Below are 18372 nucleotides of genomic sequence, written 5' to 3' on the forward strand. Positions count from 1 at the left end.
TGAGGTGGACATGGATCCTGTCAATGAGGTGGACATGGATCCTGTAAATGAGGTGGGCATGGATCCTGTCAATGAGGTGGGCATGGACCCTGTCAATGAGGTGGGCATGGGCCCAGTCAATGAGGTGGGCATGGGCCCTGTCAATGAGGTGGACATGGACCCTGTCAATGAGGTGGACATGGATCCTGTCAATGAGGTGGACATGGATCCTGTCAATGAGGTGGACATGGACCCTGTCAAAGAGGTGGACATGGACCCTGTCAATGAGTTGGACATGGACCCTGTCAAAGAGGTGATCATGGACCCTGTTAAAGAGGTGATCATGGACCCTGTCAAAGAGGTGGACATGGACCCTGTTAAAGAGGTGATCATGGACCCTGTTAAAGAGATGATCATGGACCCTGTTAAAGAGGTGATCATGGACCCTGTCAAAGAGGTGATCATGGACCCTGTTAAAGAGGTGATCATGGACCCTGTTAAAGAGGTGATCATGGACCCTGTTAAAGAGGTGATCATGGACCCTGTTAAAGAGGTGATCATGGACCCTGTCAAAGAGGTGATCATGGACCCTGTTAAAGAGGTGATCATGGACCCTGTTAAAGAGGTGATCATGGACCCTGTTAAAGAGGTGATCATGGACCCTGTTAAAGAGGAAGGCATGGACCCTGTTAAAGAGGTGATCATGGACCCTGTCAAAGAGGTGATCATGGACCCTGTTAAAGAGGTGATCATGGACCCTGTTAAAGAGGTGATCATGGACCCTGTTAAAGAGGTGATCATGGACCCTGTTAAAGAGGTGATCATGGACCCTGTCAAAGAGGTGATCATGGACCCTGTTAAAGAGGTGATCATGGACCCTGTTAAAGAGGTGATCATGGACCCTGTTAAAGAGGTGATCATGGACCCTGTTAAAGAGGTGATCATGGACCCTGTTAGTCTGCAGGATGTGAACTATGCTTCCCCGTCACATTTACAGTCATTGACGTTGTAATGCATCTAAATTCACTAAACATGTTCCAGTATTGTTCCAGTATAATCTATTGACCGTCTGTTCTACTGTCAGAATGGACAGAAGACCGCATGTCAGTTTCCACCATGCAGAGGTGGTTCAGGCATGGTTTCTGGTCTCATCTCCGATTCATGACTCCATACTCTCTTTTCCTCAACCCTATTGATGATTTGTTTTCAGCGCGGAGGTGGAAGGTGTACGATCATCCCTCCCCATGAGTGTGCCACCCTCCTTCTGGCCATGGATGAGGCATGCGACGACATCAATGCAGACCAATGTCAAGCTTGGATTCACAATGACAAAAGGTTTTTTTTCCCGCGGTGCATGAACAATGAGGACATTCACAGTGATGTGGATGAGAATTTATCCCAAATGCTCAAGACAGGCTTGATGCAAATGAATGCGTGATAAATGTTATGTTTTTATTTTCATTCATTTAATTTGTTTAATTGAACTTCTTACATGTGATTACAGACAGTACACCTATATTGCAATTATATCCGAAAAATAACATGGTTTATTTGCATGAATGATTGTAGAGAATGTCTTCTTGATTACACATTATATTATATTACATATCATATTTTGGAAATGATAGATTTTCTGTTCATTTTGAGGGGTAATATAAGTGTATTGCCTAATGTGAAAACGGTGTAATCTACAACACTGTAGCATATTACCTTCAGCACGTTAAGGGCCCTTTGAAAGGTGATAAATGCATTGTTTGCTATTGGATTAACTGGTAGTTTAATAGAACAACTAAAATAGATCATTATGTTGTGTTTTGGTGATTAAACCAATGTTCTCATTACATTTAACAATAAAAGATCTGATCTGGGCTGGTACAACCCCTCCCTGGTGACTGTGATCTGGGCTGGTACACCCCTCCTTGGTGACTGTGATCTGGGCTGGTACAACCCTCCCTGGTGACTGTGATATGGGCTGTGCACCCCTCCCTGGTGACTGTGATCTGGGCTGGTACAACCCCTCCCTGGTGACTGTGATCTGGGCTGGTACAACCCTCCCTGGTGACTGTGATCTGGGCTGGTACAACCCCTCCCTGGTGACTGTGATCTGGGCTGGTACAACCCCTCCCTGGTGACTGTGATCTGGGCTGGTACAACCCTCCCTGGTGACTGTGATCTGGGCTGGTACAACCCCTCCCTGGTGACTGTGATCTGGGCTGGTACAACCCTCCCTGGTGACTGTGATCTGGGCTGGGACAACCCCTCCCTGGTGACTGTGATCTGGGCTGGTACAACCCTCCCTGGTGACTGTGATCTGGGCTGGTACAACCACTCCCTGGTGACTGTGATCTGGGCTGGTACAACCCTCCCTGGTGACTGTGATCTGGGCTGGTACAACCCTCCCTGGGGACTGTGATCTGGGCTGGTACAACCCTCCCTGGTGACTGTGATCTGGGCTGGTACAACCCCTCCCTGGTGACTGTGATCTGGGCTGGTACAACCCCTCCCTGGTGACTGTGATCTGGGCTGGTACAACCCCTCCCTGGTGACTGTGATCTGGGCTGGTACACCCCTCCCTGGTGACTGTGATCTGGGCTGGTACAACCCTCCCTGGTGACTGTGATCTGGGCTGGTACAACCCTCCCTGGTGACTGTGATCTGGGCTGGTACAACCCTCCCTGGTGACTGTGATCTGGGCTGGTACAACCCTCCCTGGTGACTGTGATCTGGGCTGGTACAACCCCTCCCTGGTGACTGTGATCTGGGCTGGTACAACCCCTCCCTGGTGACTGTGATCTGGGCTGTACACCCCTCCCTGGTGACTGTGATCTGGGCTGGTACAACCCCTCCCTGGTGACTGTGATCTGGGCTGGTACAACCCCTCCCTGGTGACTGTGATCTGGGCTGGTACAACCCTCCCTGGTGACTGTGATCTGGGCTGGTACAACCCCTCCCTGGTGACTGTGATCTGGGCTGGTACACCCCTCCCTGGTGACTGTGATCTGGGCTGGTACAAACCCTCCCTGGTGACTGTGATCTGGGCTGGTACAAACCCTCCCTGGTGACTGTGATCTGGGCTGGTACAAACCCTCCCTGGTGACTGTGATCTGGGCTGGTACAACCATCCCTGGTGACTGTGATCTGGGCTGGTACAACCATCCCTGGTGACTGTGATCTGGGCTGGTACAACCCCTCCCTGGTGACTGTGATCTGGGCTGGTACACCCCTCCCTGGTGACTGTGATATGGGCTGTGCACCCCTCCCTGGTGACTGTGATCTGGGCTGTGCACCCCTCCCTGGTGACTGTGATCTGGGCTGGTACAACCACTCCCTGGTGACTGTGATCTGGGCTGGTACAACCACTCCCTGGTGACTGTGATCTGGGCTGGTACACCCATCCCTGGTGACTGTGATCTGGGCAGGTACAACCCTCCCTGGTGACTGATCTGGGCTGGTACAACCCCTCCCTGGTGACTGATCTGGGCTGGTACACCCATCCCTGGTGACTGTGATCTGGGCTGGTACACCCCCTCCCTGGTGACTGTGATCTGGGCTGGTACAACCCTCCCTGGTGACTGTGATCTGGGCTGGTACAACCCTCCCTGGTGACTGTGATCTGGGCTGGTACACCCCCTCCCTGGTGACTGTGATCTGGGCTGGTACACCCCTCCCTGGTTGTGTGGTGAGAGATGTTAAGAATCCAAATGAATTCACAATGCCAGGTTTGGAATGAAAGACTGGCAGCGTTACAAGTGGGACCAGTTTGGAGTTGTGAAAATGTACCACATACTTGTTGAAATAGTACCAAAGCTATTATAAAAACCTGTAAAAGTGTCAGGCGGCTATTTGAGACTGGATTTAATAGAAGTTCATCGGTACACCAAAGATTAGGAACACCTGACTAATATTGAGTTGCACCTCCTTTTGTCCTCAGAACAGTCTCACTTCATCAGGGCATGGACTCTACAAGGCGTCAAAAGCATTCTACAGGGAAAGGGGGGTATGTCTTCCACATTTAACCCTTCCCTTTCATTTCAATAAATCAGATTTTTAAAAATAAATAAATAAATAAATAAAGACTTGCTGAAGTGTCAGAATGCAGTATCCTGTGCACCCTTTGACTTCCAGGAAGATCTGAACCATCGTAACCCGACATGTCAGAATGCAGTATCCTGTGCACCCTTTGACTTCCAGGAAGATCTGAACCATCGTAACCCGACATGTCAGAATGCAGTATCCTGTGCACCCTTTGACTTCCAGGAAGATCTGAACCATCGTAACCCCGACATGTCAGAATGCAGTATCCTGTGCACCCTTTGACTTCCAGGAAGATCTGAACCATCGTAACCCCGACATGTCAGAATGCAGTATCCTGTGCACCCTTTGACTTCCAGGAAGATCTGAACCATCGTAACCCCGACATGTCAGAATGCAGTATCCTGTGCACCCTTTGACTTCCAGGAAGATCTGAACCATCGTAACCCCGACATGTCAGAATGCAGTATCCTGTGCACCCTTTGACTTCCAGGAAGATCTGAACCATCGTAACCCCGACATGTCAGAATGCAGTATCCTGTGCACCCTTTGACTTCCAGGAAGATCTGAACCATCGTAACCCCGACATGTCAGAATGCAGTATCCTGTGCACCCTTTGACTTCCAGGAAGATCTGAACCATCGTAACCCCGACATGTCAGAATGCAGTATCCTGTGCACCCTTTGACTTCCAGGAAGAACTGAACCAACTTAACCCCGACATTTCTCAAAGTTTTCCCCATCAATGTAAAGTTAGTTATTTTGTTGCTTTGTCAAAGTAATTTCTTAAGTATTTATTTCATGTGATTAGTGATTCATTTTAACCCCGTGAACTAAACTCACATTTCAGACGGTGATACTATCCCTTCTTCTATCAGAAGACACATTGAACATTTATTAGTCAAATGACAGTGTGAAAGCAGGCAGGTTGGTTCTACTCTCTATGGATGTTTTGTGGCGTTTTGTGATCCATTAGACCAGAACACGTCAACCCTGTTACTGTCAACCCTGTTACTGTCAACCCTGTTACGGTCAACCCTGTTACTGTCAACCCTGTTACGGTCAACCCTGTTACGGTCAACCCTGTTACTGTCAACCCTGTTACTGTCAACCCTGTTACGGTCAACCCTGTTACGGTCAACCCTGTTACGGTCAACCCTGTTACTGTCAACCCTGTTACGGTCAACCCTGTTAACCATAGACAGACAGGCTAGATTTTTTTCAAACGAAGTTTGCATTTAACTGCTGTCATATGAGGATTTATAGCTGTAACAGGTCGTTAGGTCAATCCTGTTACTTTATTTGGCACTTAATAAGCACTTAATATACTAATTTATTTATTTAACCTCGGAAAACATGTTTTTTGATGACGTTGGACATGTACTCTTTATGACAGAATGGTAAAATTAGGTGAAATCACATGTTTTTTGATGACGTTGAACATGTACTCTTTATGACAGAATGGTAAAATTAGGTGAAATCACATGTTTTTTGATGACGTTGAACATGTACCCTTTATGACAGAATGGTAAAATTAGGTGAAATCACATGTTTTTTGATGACGTTGAACATGTACTCTTTGTGACAGAATGGTAAAATTAGGTGAAATCAAATGCTTTTTCCCCTCACCAAGTTACACATCTCAAAAGGCACCGAATTGGTGGAAGGACTCAATAATGGTAAAAATAAATAAAATATGAATATGTTAACTTCAATTGTTTGGGATCTACGGCGTCAATATGTTGCAGACGCCTCAGGCTATCAGGTCATTGACAGTCATAGCAACATGATGCCAAAACACACAATCAATAACCTAGTGGCGTCACACTGCAGAGCACAGAGGATACCTTTAGCCTGTGATGACAATGATCCCATGGAAATATGCCCACGCACGCACGCACACACGCGCACACACACTTCCTCTCTAAATAAGACTCTTTCACAGCCATGTTGGAATGTCTCAGTCAGCTGAGGACAGGCTGATGTAACAGAGCCTCAGCCGAGAGAGAGAGAGCATGCCAGACCAGACCCCTGTCCCTGGTTGTGTGTCTGTCTATATGTGTCTGTCTGTCTGTCTGGCAGACTTAGTGATTATTAAATTAGGCTGGCTGTGTCTCTATTCCAGAGACAAAGGGAGCAGAAGGACAGAGGGAGCAGAAGGACAGGGGGAGCAGAAGGACAGAGGGAGCAGAAGGACAGAGGGAGCAGAAGGACAGAGGGAGCAGAAGGACAAAGGGAGCAGAAGGACAGAGGGAGCAGAGAGATAAAGGGATGGAGAGATGGAGTGAGCAGAGTGACAGAGGTAGCAGAGTGACAGAGGTAGCAGAGTGACAGAGGTAGCAGAGTGACAGAGCGAGCCGAGTGACAGAGCGAGCCGAGTGACAGAGGTAGCAGAGTGACAGAGCGAGCAGAGTGACAGAGGGAGCAGAGAGATAAAGGGATGGAGAGATGGAGGGAGCAGAGTGACAGAGGGAGCAGGGAGATAAAGGGATGGAGAGATGGAGGGAGCAGAGTGACAGAGGGAGCAGAGTGACAGAGGTAGCAGAGTGACAGAGGGAGCAGAGTGACAGAGGGAGCAGAGTGACAGAGGGAGCAGAGAGAGCAGAGAGATAAAGGGATGGAGAGATGGAGGGAGCAGAGTGACAGATGGACAGAGAGAGCAGAGAGATAAAGGGATGGAGAGATGGAGGGAACAGATGGACAGAGAGAGCAGAGAGATAAAGGGATGGAGAGATGGAGGGAGCAGAGTGACAGATGGACAGAGAGAGCAGAGTGACAGATGGACAGGGGGACAGGGTGACAGAGGGAGCAGAGAGATAAAGGGATGTAGAGATGGAGGGAGCAGAGTGACCGATGGACAGAGGGAGCAGAGTGACAGATGGACAGGGGGACAGGGTGACAGAGGGAGCAGAGAGAGCAGAGAGACAGAGGAAGCAGAGAGATAAAGGGATGGAGAGATGGAGGGAGCAGAGTGACAGAGTGACAGAGAGATAAAGGGATGTAGAGATGGAGGGAGCAGAGTGACAGATGGACAGAGAGAGCAGAGAGATAAAGGGATGTAGAGATGGAGGGAGCAGAGTGACCGATGGACAGAGGGAGCAGAGTGACAGATGGACAGGGGGACAGGGTGACAGAGGGAGCAGGGAGATAAAGGGATGGAGAGATGGAGGGAGCAGAGTGACAGAGGGAGCAGAGTGACAGAGGTAGCAGAGTGACAGAGGGAGCAAAGTGACAGAGGGAGCAGAGAGAGCAGAGAGATAAAGGGATGGAGAGATGGAGGGAGCAGAGTGACAGATGGACAGAGAGAGCAGAGAGATAAAGGGATGGAGAGATGGAGGGAACAGATGGACAGAGAGAGCAGAGAGATAAAGGGATGGAGAGATGGAGGGAGCAGAGTGACAGATGGACAGAGAGAGCAGAGTGACAGATGGACAGGGGGACAGGGTGACAGAGGGAGCAGAGAGATAAAGGGATGTAGAGATGGAGGGAGCAGAGTGACCGATGGACAGAGGGAGCAGAGTGACAGATGGACAGGGGGACAGGGTGACAGAGGGAGCAGAGAGAGCAGAGAGACAGAGGAAGCAGAGAGATAAAGGGATGGAGAGATGGAGGGAGCAGAGTGACAGAGGGAGCAGAGTGACAGAGTGACAGAGAGATAAAGGGATGTAGAGATGGAGGGAGCAGAGTGACAGATGGACAGAGAGAGCAGAGAGATAAAGGGATGTAGAGATGGAGGGAGCAGAGTGACCGATGGACAGAGGGAGCAGAGTGACAGATGGACAGGGGGACAGGGTGACAGAGGGAGCAGAGAGAGCAGAGAGACAGAGGAAGCAGAGAGATAAAGGGATGGAGAGATGGAGGGAGCAGAGTGACAGAGGGAGCAGAGTGACAGAGTGACAGAGAGATAAAGGGATGGAGAGATGGAGGGAGCAGAGTGACAGATGGACAGAGTGGCAGAGGGACAGAGGGACAGAGGGACAGAGGGAGCAGAGTGACAGAGGGAGCAGAGTGACAGAGGGACAGAGGGAGCAGAGTGACAGAGGGAGCAGAGTGACAGAGGGACAGAGGGAGCAGAGTGACAGAGGGACAGAGAGAGCAGAGTGACAGAGGGAGCAGAGTGACAGAGGGACAGAGAGAGCAGAGTGACTGAGGGGCAGGGGGAGAGAGGGAGCAGAGTGACTGAGGGACAGGGGGACAGAGGGAGCAGAGTGGCAGAGTGACAGAGGGAGCAGAGTGACAGGGGGAGAGCCTGAGAGAGCCTGAGAGGTGCAGCCATGATGTCATAGTCACACTGCCTTCTCTCTCTCCAGATAGCACCGCTTGTTTAACCTTCTACCCCACTGCCCACCCGGGTGTGCGGATGTGTGAGTGAGTGAGGGGGGGTCAGTATGTTTGGTCTTTCTGTCCTGCTCTTTTAAAAGCACAGTGAGAGACATACAGACAGTTCCATGGAAGCCCTGGGCTGATTAACACACTGCAGTGAGCACAGATACCTCAGAGACCTTGCCTTGAGCCAGGCATGACACGCCAGGGACGACCAGCACATGACTAACGCTATGTAGTACAATCATTCTGACACTAGTGTGTAGTAGTACTAATGGTAGTAGTAGTCCCAGCATGCAAAGTGGGTTGAAATGACGTCATAACAACCAGGTTAAGACCAACATGAAAACCCGTATTTGAATCAGACAGGGTAGTAGTCGAAGTAACAGATTAAGTAGTAAGACTATATTAATAGTAGTACTCCTGTATACAAAGCAAGAGGAATTGATCCGTTGTGTTTGGTGTGACGTGGGTGGTCTTGTTGGTCTGGGTGGGGTGTGATGGAGTGAGGGAGGGTGGGTTTAAAGACAGTGGCGCTCTGTAGATGGGTGGAAGTGTGTGTGGGTGTTACACACTGTGTGGGAGGTAGATTGAAGGTGGCAGAGTGTGTGTGTGTGTGTGTGTCGAGTGGTGCCCTGAAGGTGTGTGTGAGACTCTTTAAAGGAGCCCACTAGTCTGCCTCTGTGTCCCATCCTGTCTCCTTAAGTCCTCTCTTCCTTTTCCCCTTCCTAGAAACAAGGTGTCAGAGGAAATGCGCATCTCTCTCTCTACCTCTCACACAACTGTTAATTTAAATGCATTCCAGGTGACTACCTCATGAAACTAGTTGAGAGAATGCCAACAGTGTGCAAGTTGTCATCAAGGCAAAGGAGGGCTACTTTGAAGAATCTAAAATCTAAAATATATTGATTCCATATGTGTTATTTCATAGTTTTGATGTCTTCACTATTATTCTACATCGTAGAAAATAGTAAAAATAAAGAAAACCCTCGGGATCGGTGTCCCTATACCGGGATGGTTGTTGCTAACATGAGCAACTGTGACTAGAATGACGTTGTAAGTAACAGCAAACTTTCCAGGACATAGACATGTCTTATAAGGGCAGAAAGCTTAAATTCTTGTTAATCTAATAACTGCACTGTCCAATTTACAGTAGCTATTACAGTGAAAAAATACCATGCTATTGTTTGAGGAGAGTGCACAACAACAAACCACCTTTAAAATCGCGGAAACTGGTTTGATACATTCACCTCTGAAGGTAAATAATGTACTTAGATTCAGATTACTGAATGTACTGAATGTATGTTGCCCATGCCAATAAAGCCCTTAAATTGAATTGAGAGAGAGATGGGGGAGGAGGGTGGTGAGACAGAGATACATAGTGAAAAAGACAAAGAGAGAGAGAAAAAAGGACTCTTTTCACAGCTGTTCAAGGATGGAATGTCACAGGGTCTACTTCCTGCAGTGCACGGCTGTCTCTGTACGTCTCACTTCCTGTTTCCCTCAGGGGAATCCAGCAGCAGATTATGTGAGTATGTGTGTATGTAAGTGTGTGCATGAATATGTATGTCCGTGAATATGTATGTGTGTGTCCTTAATTCAGGACCCCCCCCCCCCCACAGTGTCAGAGTGGTCTCTCCCTCCCTGGTTTGACTTCCTGGTTTTCTTGTATTGTCCGCTGGCTCGTGCCATTACATGTGACAGAGGGATGTGAGGACCAGACTTCTGGACCCGGCAACCTTCATGTTCTGTCTCTGATTACACAAGGTTTTCCTCTACAGAATGATTAGGATATGATTGTGGAAACAGAGCCACGTCACTACACAGGTCTCATGTGTAGGGTTGTGTTCATTAGGCACCAAACAGAAGAAAAGGGGACTGAAACAAGGACAGACTATAATGGTAACGCTCATTATGCTTTTCCTTTATAGGCCCTAATGAACACAGTCCAGATTCACTTACATTTAAGGCATTCGTATCTAGCAATTCGGGTTAAGTGCCTTGCTCAAGGGAACACAGATTTTTCCCCTAGTCGGCTCGGGGATTCAAACCAGCAACATCTCTGTTACTGTCCCAAAGCTCTTAAACCACTAGGCTACCTGCCTCTTAACCACTAGGCTACCTGCCTCTTAACCACTAGGCTACCTGCCTCTTAACCACTAGGCTACCTTCCTCTTAACCACTAGGCTACCTGCCTCTTAACCACTAGGCTACCTGCCTCTTAACCACTAGGCTACCTGCCTCTTAACCACTAGGCTACCTGCCTCTTAACCACTAGGCTACCTGCCTCTTAACCACTAGGCTACCTGCCTCTTAACCACTAGGCTACCTGCCTCTTAACCACTAGGCTACCTGCCTCTTAACCACTAGGCTACCTGCCTCTTAACCACTAGGCTACCTGCCACTGTGTTATACAGTATGCGTTTTGTTATTTGCCACAAACATTGCAATTCAAACGTTGGAATTCACAAAGTCATGTCCAGTATGACTAAAGCTGCTTTGGAGAAAGATCAGGACAACGCATCTGTCTGTTCCTCTGTTCTGTGCCTCCAACTTTATGACTAATGGCTGTGTGTGTGTGTGTGTGTGTGTGTATGTGTGTGTGTGTGACCGGACATTTGGCCGGCAGCATTTACATTTACCAGACGTTTGAGACATTTACCAGACCCATACGCTTTGGGTGCGTAACCTGATTAGGACGTCCTTCCACGGTGCTCATAACGACTTAAAACCACGGTGCTCATAACGACTTAAAACCACGGTGCTCATAACGACTTAAAACCACGGTGCTCATAACGACTTAAAACCACGGTGCTCATAACGACTTAAAACCACGGTGCTCATAACGACTTAAAACCACGGTGCTCATAACGACTTAAAACCACGGTGCTCATAACGGCTTAAAACCACGGTGCTCATAACGGCTTAAAACCACGGTGCTCATAACGACTTAAAACCACGGTGCTCATAACGACTTAAAACCACGGTGCTCATAACGACTTAAAACCACGGTGCTCATAACGACTTAAAACCACGGTGCTCATAACGACTTAAAACCACGGTGCTCATAACGACTTAAAACCACATTTACATTACAGTCATTCATATGAACAGAACATGCAAGGTGAGGATGCAGGGATTTACCATCCTTCTAATTCTGATTCACACTTTCAAGATGTTAGAATAACTGTCCACATTTATTTTTCCTCAGACAACAAGACGAGTAACGAACAGAGAAATCACTAGCCTGTCAGTCTACTATCCCCCATAGTAGAAAAGTTGACCTATTTTATTGGTCAGCTTTTCGAGAAAGAAATATCCTTTTCCAAACAGACTCTGGGACAGATGATAGATCCCAAAATCAGTAAGCAATGAGTCTGATGCAACAGATAAGAACGTTTAGCTTAAAATGTTGATAAACGACTATTTCTTGACATTATAAGCGGAGCAATGTGCACAAGGCAGTAGGCTGCGCGGGAACGTTTCTTCCAAAACGCATTTAGTGAGAAACGTGCGAGCGGGTTTCATGTGACGTGAATTAAAAACATCCAGTAGAAATGTAGAAACAGGGTCTAATATGAAACAAGTAGCATGGGTGGCTAATATGACTGATTTAGGCTAGACTACTTTGAAGCAGGCTAAGACATGCCTCATAATATGTAATAAAACAATTGAGTATACTGTATGTTTTCAAAATGCATACTACTTCCAGCTCATTGCAAAGTGGCGTGTGACACGCTGATGAAACCTGCCTTCTGATGGTTGTTTGAGATGCTGCAGCAGCAGCTCTCAGGCTGATGAAACCTGCCTTCTGATGGTTGTTTGAGATGCTGCAGCAGCAGCTCTCAGGCTGATGAAACCTGCCTTCTGATGGTTGTTTGAGATGCTGCAGCAGCAGCTCTCACGCTGTCTGACAGATTTACTGCTCCTCTGTATCTGTATGTTGTATGCGTGTGATAAATAAGATATATAATGAATATACTGTAGCCTACACACACACACACCAATTTAATTCCACTAAATTATGCAAAGTAACCTATAGATTGATAAGCATGACCAGTCAAATGTATAGACATCGACTGGTATTTAAATCAAGGAATAGACTAAAAAGCATTATTTAGGATTTCCTGTTATTCTCAGGGACAATTGAGCAGCGCCAATTTTATTTATGAGCTTTCCAAATGTTTTATCTGCCAAATACCTGCTATTACCGGCTAATGGAAGCCATGACGTGTGTAGGCGTGTGTGTGTGTGTGTGTGGGCATGTGTGTGTGTGTATATACACCTGAAGTCAGAAGTTTACATACACCTAAGCCAAATACATTTAAACTCAGTTTTTCACAATTCCTGACATTTAATTATAGTAAAAATTCCATGTCTTAGGTCAGTTAGGATCACCACTTTATTTTAAGAATGTGAAATGTCAGAATAATAGTAGAGATAATTATTTATTTCAGCTTTTATTTATTTCATCACATTCCCAGTGGGTCAGAAGTTTACATACAGTCAATTAGTATTTGGTAGCATTGCCTTTAAATTGTTTAACTTGGGTCAAACGTTTCGGGTAGCCTTCCACAAGCTTCCCACAATACGTTGGGTGAATTTTGGCCCATTCCTCCTGACATAGCTGGTGTAACTGAGTCAGGTTTGTAGGCCTTCTTGCTCGCACACACTTTTTTAGTGTCGCCCACAAATTTTCTATAGAATTGAGGTCAAGGCTTTGTGATGGCCACTCCAATACCTTGACTTTGTTGTCCTTAAGCCATTTTGCCACAACTTTGGAAGTATGCCTGGGGTCATTGTCCCTTTGGAAGACCCATTTGGGTCCAAGCTTTAGACTGATGTCTTGAGATGTTGCTTCAATATATCCACATCATTTTCTGTCCTTATTATGCCATCTATTTTGTGAAGTGCACCAGTCCCTCCTGCAGCAAAGCACCCCCACAACATGATGCTGCCACCCCCATGCTTCACGGTTGGGATGGTGTTCTTCGGCTTGCAATCCTCCCCCTTTTTCCTCCAAACATAACAAACAGTTCTATTTCTGTTTCCTCAGACCAGAGGACATGTCACCAAAAAGTACGATCTTTGTCCCCATTGTCAGGTGCAAACTGTAGTCTGGCTTTTTTATGGCGGTTTTGGAGCAGTGGCTTCTTCCTTGCTGAGCAGCCTTTCAGGTTATGTCGGTATAGGAATTGTTTTACTGTGGATATAGATACTTTTGTATCTGTTTCCTCCAGCATCTTCACAACGTCCTTTGCTGTTGTTCTGGGATTGATTTGTACGTTCATCTCTAGGAGACAGAATGTGCCTCCTTCCTGAGCGGTGTGACGGCTACATGGTCCCATGGTGTTTATACTTGCGTACTATTGTTTGTACAGATGAGCGTGGTACCTTCAGCCATTTGGAAATTGCTCCCAAGGATGAACCAGACTTGTGGAAGTCTACCATTTTTTTCTGAGGTCTTGGCTGATTTCTTCTGATGTTCCCATGATATCAAGCAAAGACGCACTGAGATTGAAGGTAGACCTTGAAATACATCCACAGGTACACCTCCAATTGACTCTAATTATATCAATTTACCTATAAGAAGCTTCTAAAGACATGACATAATTTTCTGGAATTTTCCAAGCTGTTTAAAGGTACAGTCAACTTAGTGCATGTAAACTTCTGACCCACTGGAAAAATTACTTGTGTCATTCATAAAGTAGATGTCCTCACCGACTTGCCAAAACTATAGTTTGTTAACAAGAAATCTGTGGAGTGGTTGAAAAACTAGTTTTAACGACTTCAACCAAAGCGTATGTAAACTTCGACTTCAACTGTAAATAAATATAAATATATATATATATATATATATATATATATATATATATATATATATAAATAATTTATTATAAACTGGGTGGTTCGAGCCTGAATGCTGATTGGCAGACAGCCGTGGTATATCAGACCGTAAACCACGGGTATGACAAAACATGTATTTTTACTGCTCTAATTACGTTGGTAACCAGTTTATAACAGCAATAAGGCATCTCGGGGGTTTGTGGTATATGGCCAATATTCCACGGCTAAGAGCTGCATCCAGGCACTCTGCTTTGAGTCGTCCTTTAGAACAGCCCTTAGCCGTGGTATATTGGCCGTATACCACACCCCTTCGTGCCTTATTGCTTAATTACCTCACAGCCCTGTGAGAACATAGAGGTCACATAGAAGACAGGGTAAAGTGTGAGAACATAGAGGTCACATAGAAGACCGGGTAAAGTGTGAGAACATGGAGGTCACATAGAAGACAGGGTAAAGTGTGAGAACATGGAGGTCACATAGAAGACAGGGTAAAGTGTGAGAACATAGAGGTCACATAGAAGACAGGGTAAAGTGTGAGAACATAGAGGTCACATAGAAGACAGGGTAAAGTGTGAGAACATTGAGGTCACATAGAAGACAGGGTAAAGTGTGAGAACACAAAGGACTCAGAACAGTATTCTGCCAACGGTGTCTGAGCTGTAACATCTGCCTGAGAAGAGATGTAGAATGCAGACAGACAGGATGACAAACCCTCCGGTCAAACGTTTGGACACACCTACTCATTCAAGGGTTTTTCTTTATTATATACTATTTTCTAAATTATAGAATAATCGTGAAAACATCAAAACTATGAAATATCACATATGGAATCATGTAGTAGCCAAAAAAGTGTTTAACAAATCTAAATATATTTTATATTTGAGATTCTTCAAATCAGCTTTGCACACTCTTGGCATTCTCTCAACCAAGTTCACCTGGAATGCTATTCTAACAGTCTTGAAGGAGATCCCACAAATGCTGAGCACTTGTTGGCTGCTTTTTCTGTAAAAATATTTTCACAGTAGCTTTTCAATGAGACTGAAACCTGGAGAAATGCACAATACACGTACAATGTTCAATGCAGCAGCTGCATTTAGATTCTCTGTGTGTGTGTGTGTGTGTGTGTGTGTCTGTGTGTGTGTGTGTGTGTGTGTGTGTGTGTCTGTGTGTGTGTGTGTCTGTGTGTGTGTGTGTGTGTGTGTCTGTGTGTGTCTGTGTGTGTGTGTGTGTGTGTGTGTCTGTGTGTGTGTGTGTGTGTGTGTGTGTGTACGCTAGCTAAAACACCTTCTATACGTTGTAAGGCAGAGAGCTCACTTATTCGAGGCAGCAGTTCCAACTGACTCACCGACCTCTACCCACTCTTCCCACCCACTCCCTTTCTCCTCTCTTTCTCTCTCTGTCCTCTCCTCCCACTCCCTTTCTCTCTCTGTCATCTCCTCCCACTCCCTCTCCCACTCAGCCCCAGCCTCTACCCCGGCGTGGGAGTAAGCATATCCCAGTATGAGAGCCTCCGGTGGGGCACACATACAGCGAGCTTGGGCCTACGGTTCTGGAGCTTTGGCTTTCATTCTCTCTCCCACACAGACACACACACACATACACTCTACCCACATGAGGAACCCACACTGAGAGCTCCCCTTTAATGTCATGTGTCTTACATCTGAGGAGAGCAGAGGCAGGGGAAACACGGGGGAGTGTGTGGGCTTAGTATGTGTGTGTGTGTGTGTGTGTGTGTGTGCGTGTGTGTGTGTGTGTGTGTGTGTGTGAACTGTGCGAATCCCTATGCCTTTTGAATTCAGTTCACATTCAGACAAACCATTAGTCCTCTGCTGTCCTTCTTGGTAGACATGTACTCACAGGAGCTAAATCACTCAGATAGCTTTTATTGCCAGAGCTAAATAGCATCCAGTCCCTCTCAAAATAATTCAAGATTCATGACTTATGATCTGATGATTAGACACACTGTAGGAGGTATTATGTTAAAACAGATGAAGAACAGATTGAAAGAACTGAGAGAACTGAGAGAATGATAGAATGAGAACACAGAGAATGACAGTGAAATAATGAGAACACAGAGAATGACAGAGTGAAATAATGAGAGAATGAGAGAATGATAGAATTAGAACACAGAGAATGACAGTGAAATAATGAGAGAATGATAGAATTAGAACACAGAGAATGACAGTGAAATAATGAGAGAATGAGAGAACTGAGAGAATGATAGAATTAGAACACAGAGAATGACAGAATGACAGAGTGAAATAATGAGAGAACTGAGAGAATGATAGAATGAGAAAACAGAGAATGACAGAATGAAATAATGAGAGAATGAGAACACAGAGAATGACAGAGTGAAATAATGAGAGAATGAGAGAACTGAGAGAATGATAGAATGAGAACACAGAGAATGACAGAGTGAAATAATGAGAGAATGAGTAGGGGATCCTCTGAATGTAAGTGCAACCCTTGGACTGAATTAGACATTGAACATCCTCGACCCAAAACTGCAGAAATTGTGAACCAGTTCACTAAATAGATACGGAAAGTCAGTAAGTAAAAGTGAATGAATGTATAGGGAGAGAGCTAGATTGGTACAGTCCTTCCACAGGTATTTCCCTCTTTGAAGACAATAGTAAAATCTATAACAGGTATAGTTTTTAGGAATCAAGATGTTTGGGTCTACATCGGAGGGCCTGAACACACATGACAACGTCATTCCTCTAGAAGCTCTGTATAACAGATGGAAGGACCAGTATCTTACCGGTAGAAGAATGGATGACCAATGTCAATCATCTCTACTTTGTCAATCATCTCCACCTTGTCAATCATCTTCACCTTGTCAATCATCTTCACCTTGTCAATCATCTTCACCATGGCGATTTCAGCTTCTGAAAAACAGGCAATAGAGAACATTATATAATACATAATATCATAATGAGATGTTCTGGAATTATTTAACAAAAAAACAGGACTTGTTTATGTTCACGATCACATTGCATGTTAAATTCCCATGGTGTGAAGTGTCTTGGTATACCGACGGACCAGATTGCTCATTGGAATATTTAACATTTGTGTGTGGGCGACTGTGGGCAGTCTCTGTCCTTCCAGTTCCCCATCTAGTTCCAACAATTAGTTAGCTCCTCCGGGGAACAACCCAAACACAACCCTTACCTCATCATCTGTCCACTTATATGAGAAAAACACTGTTTTACATCATTTAAAAATGGCCCATTCACTATGACTAGATCATCAATAATATGTTTTAAGAAACAATTAGGTATAAACCATCTTGATTTTGTTCTATTATAAATAGATGGAGGCTATTTTTTTCATATTGTGTATTTCATAATGTGTCTTTGGTAAATGTTAAAATCTTACAATTCAAGTCCCTCTGGCTGTAGTATAATCACATGGTGTCTGGGACATGAGACTGTTGCAAGTGTCTCACAGATGTCCCCTGGCTGTAGTATAATCACATGGTGTCTGGGACATGAGACTGTTGCAGGTGTCTCACAGATGTCCCCTGGCTGTAGTATAATCACATGGTGTCTGGGACATGAGACTGTTGCAGGTGTCTCACAGATGTCCCCTGGCTGTAGTATAATCACATGGTGTCTGGGACATGAGACTGTTGCAGGTGTCTCACAGATGTCCCCTGGCTGTAGTATAATCACATGGTGTCTGGGACATGAGACTGTTGCAGGTGTCTCACAGATGTCCCCTGGCTGTAGTATAATCACATGGTGTCTGGGACATGAGACTGTTGCAGGTGTCTCACAGATGTCCCCTGGCTGTGGTATAACCACATGGTGTCTGGGACATGAGACTGTTGCAGGTGTCTCACAGATGTACCCCTGGCTATTGCATGACTTCACTATTAAACGCCCCATGCTGTCTTTGTAAATGTTTTTCTAAATCATCACTTCATGTCAATTAAATAACTATATGTTTATTTTTGTTTTTACCTCAAAATACATTTTTTATCATTTATTTCCCTGAGCCTCCTTGGGTCACTGAAAAGCTCAGTCAGTTGTGTGGGCGTAGGGAGAAAAGCTCAGCCAGTTGTGTGGGCGTAGGGATACAAATTTGAGAAGTATCTTCTCAAGTTATTGTTTTACATGTGCTAAAGCTCTGTAAGGTGTTCCTGTGGGATGAAAACAGATGATGGTGAAAGTTAGAGGGTGTTAGCTAA

The 18372-nt window shown here is 45.6% G+C and overlaps 1 long non-coding RNA gene across 2 annotated transcripts in view; it reads right to left on the reverse strand.

Moving 5' to 3' along the window:
* The window catches only part of LOC118964329 (uncharacterized), a 66701-nt gene that overhangs the window by 32817 nt on the left and 15512 nt on the right, over window positions 1-18372 (reverse strand). Inside the window, exon 2 of one of the 2 annotated variants that reach the window (XR_016494861.1) lies at window positions 16942-17068. This is a non-coding gene — a long non-coding RNA (uncharacterized LOC118964329). Of the gene's footprint in view, window positions 1-15283; window positions 17069-18372 lie in introns of those variants that run through there. The other variant, XR_005051381.2, reaches the window with a different exon arrangement.

Source organism: Oncorhynchus mykiss, chromosome 3 (assembly GCF_057628025.1).
Source record: "Oncorhynchus mykiss isolate SJ-2025 chromosome 3, ASM5762802v1, whole genome shotgun sequence".
NCBI lineage: Eukaryota > Metazoa > Chordata > Actinopteri > Salmoniformes > Salmonidae > Oncorhynchus > Oncorhynchus mykiss.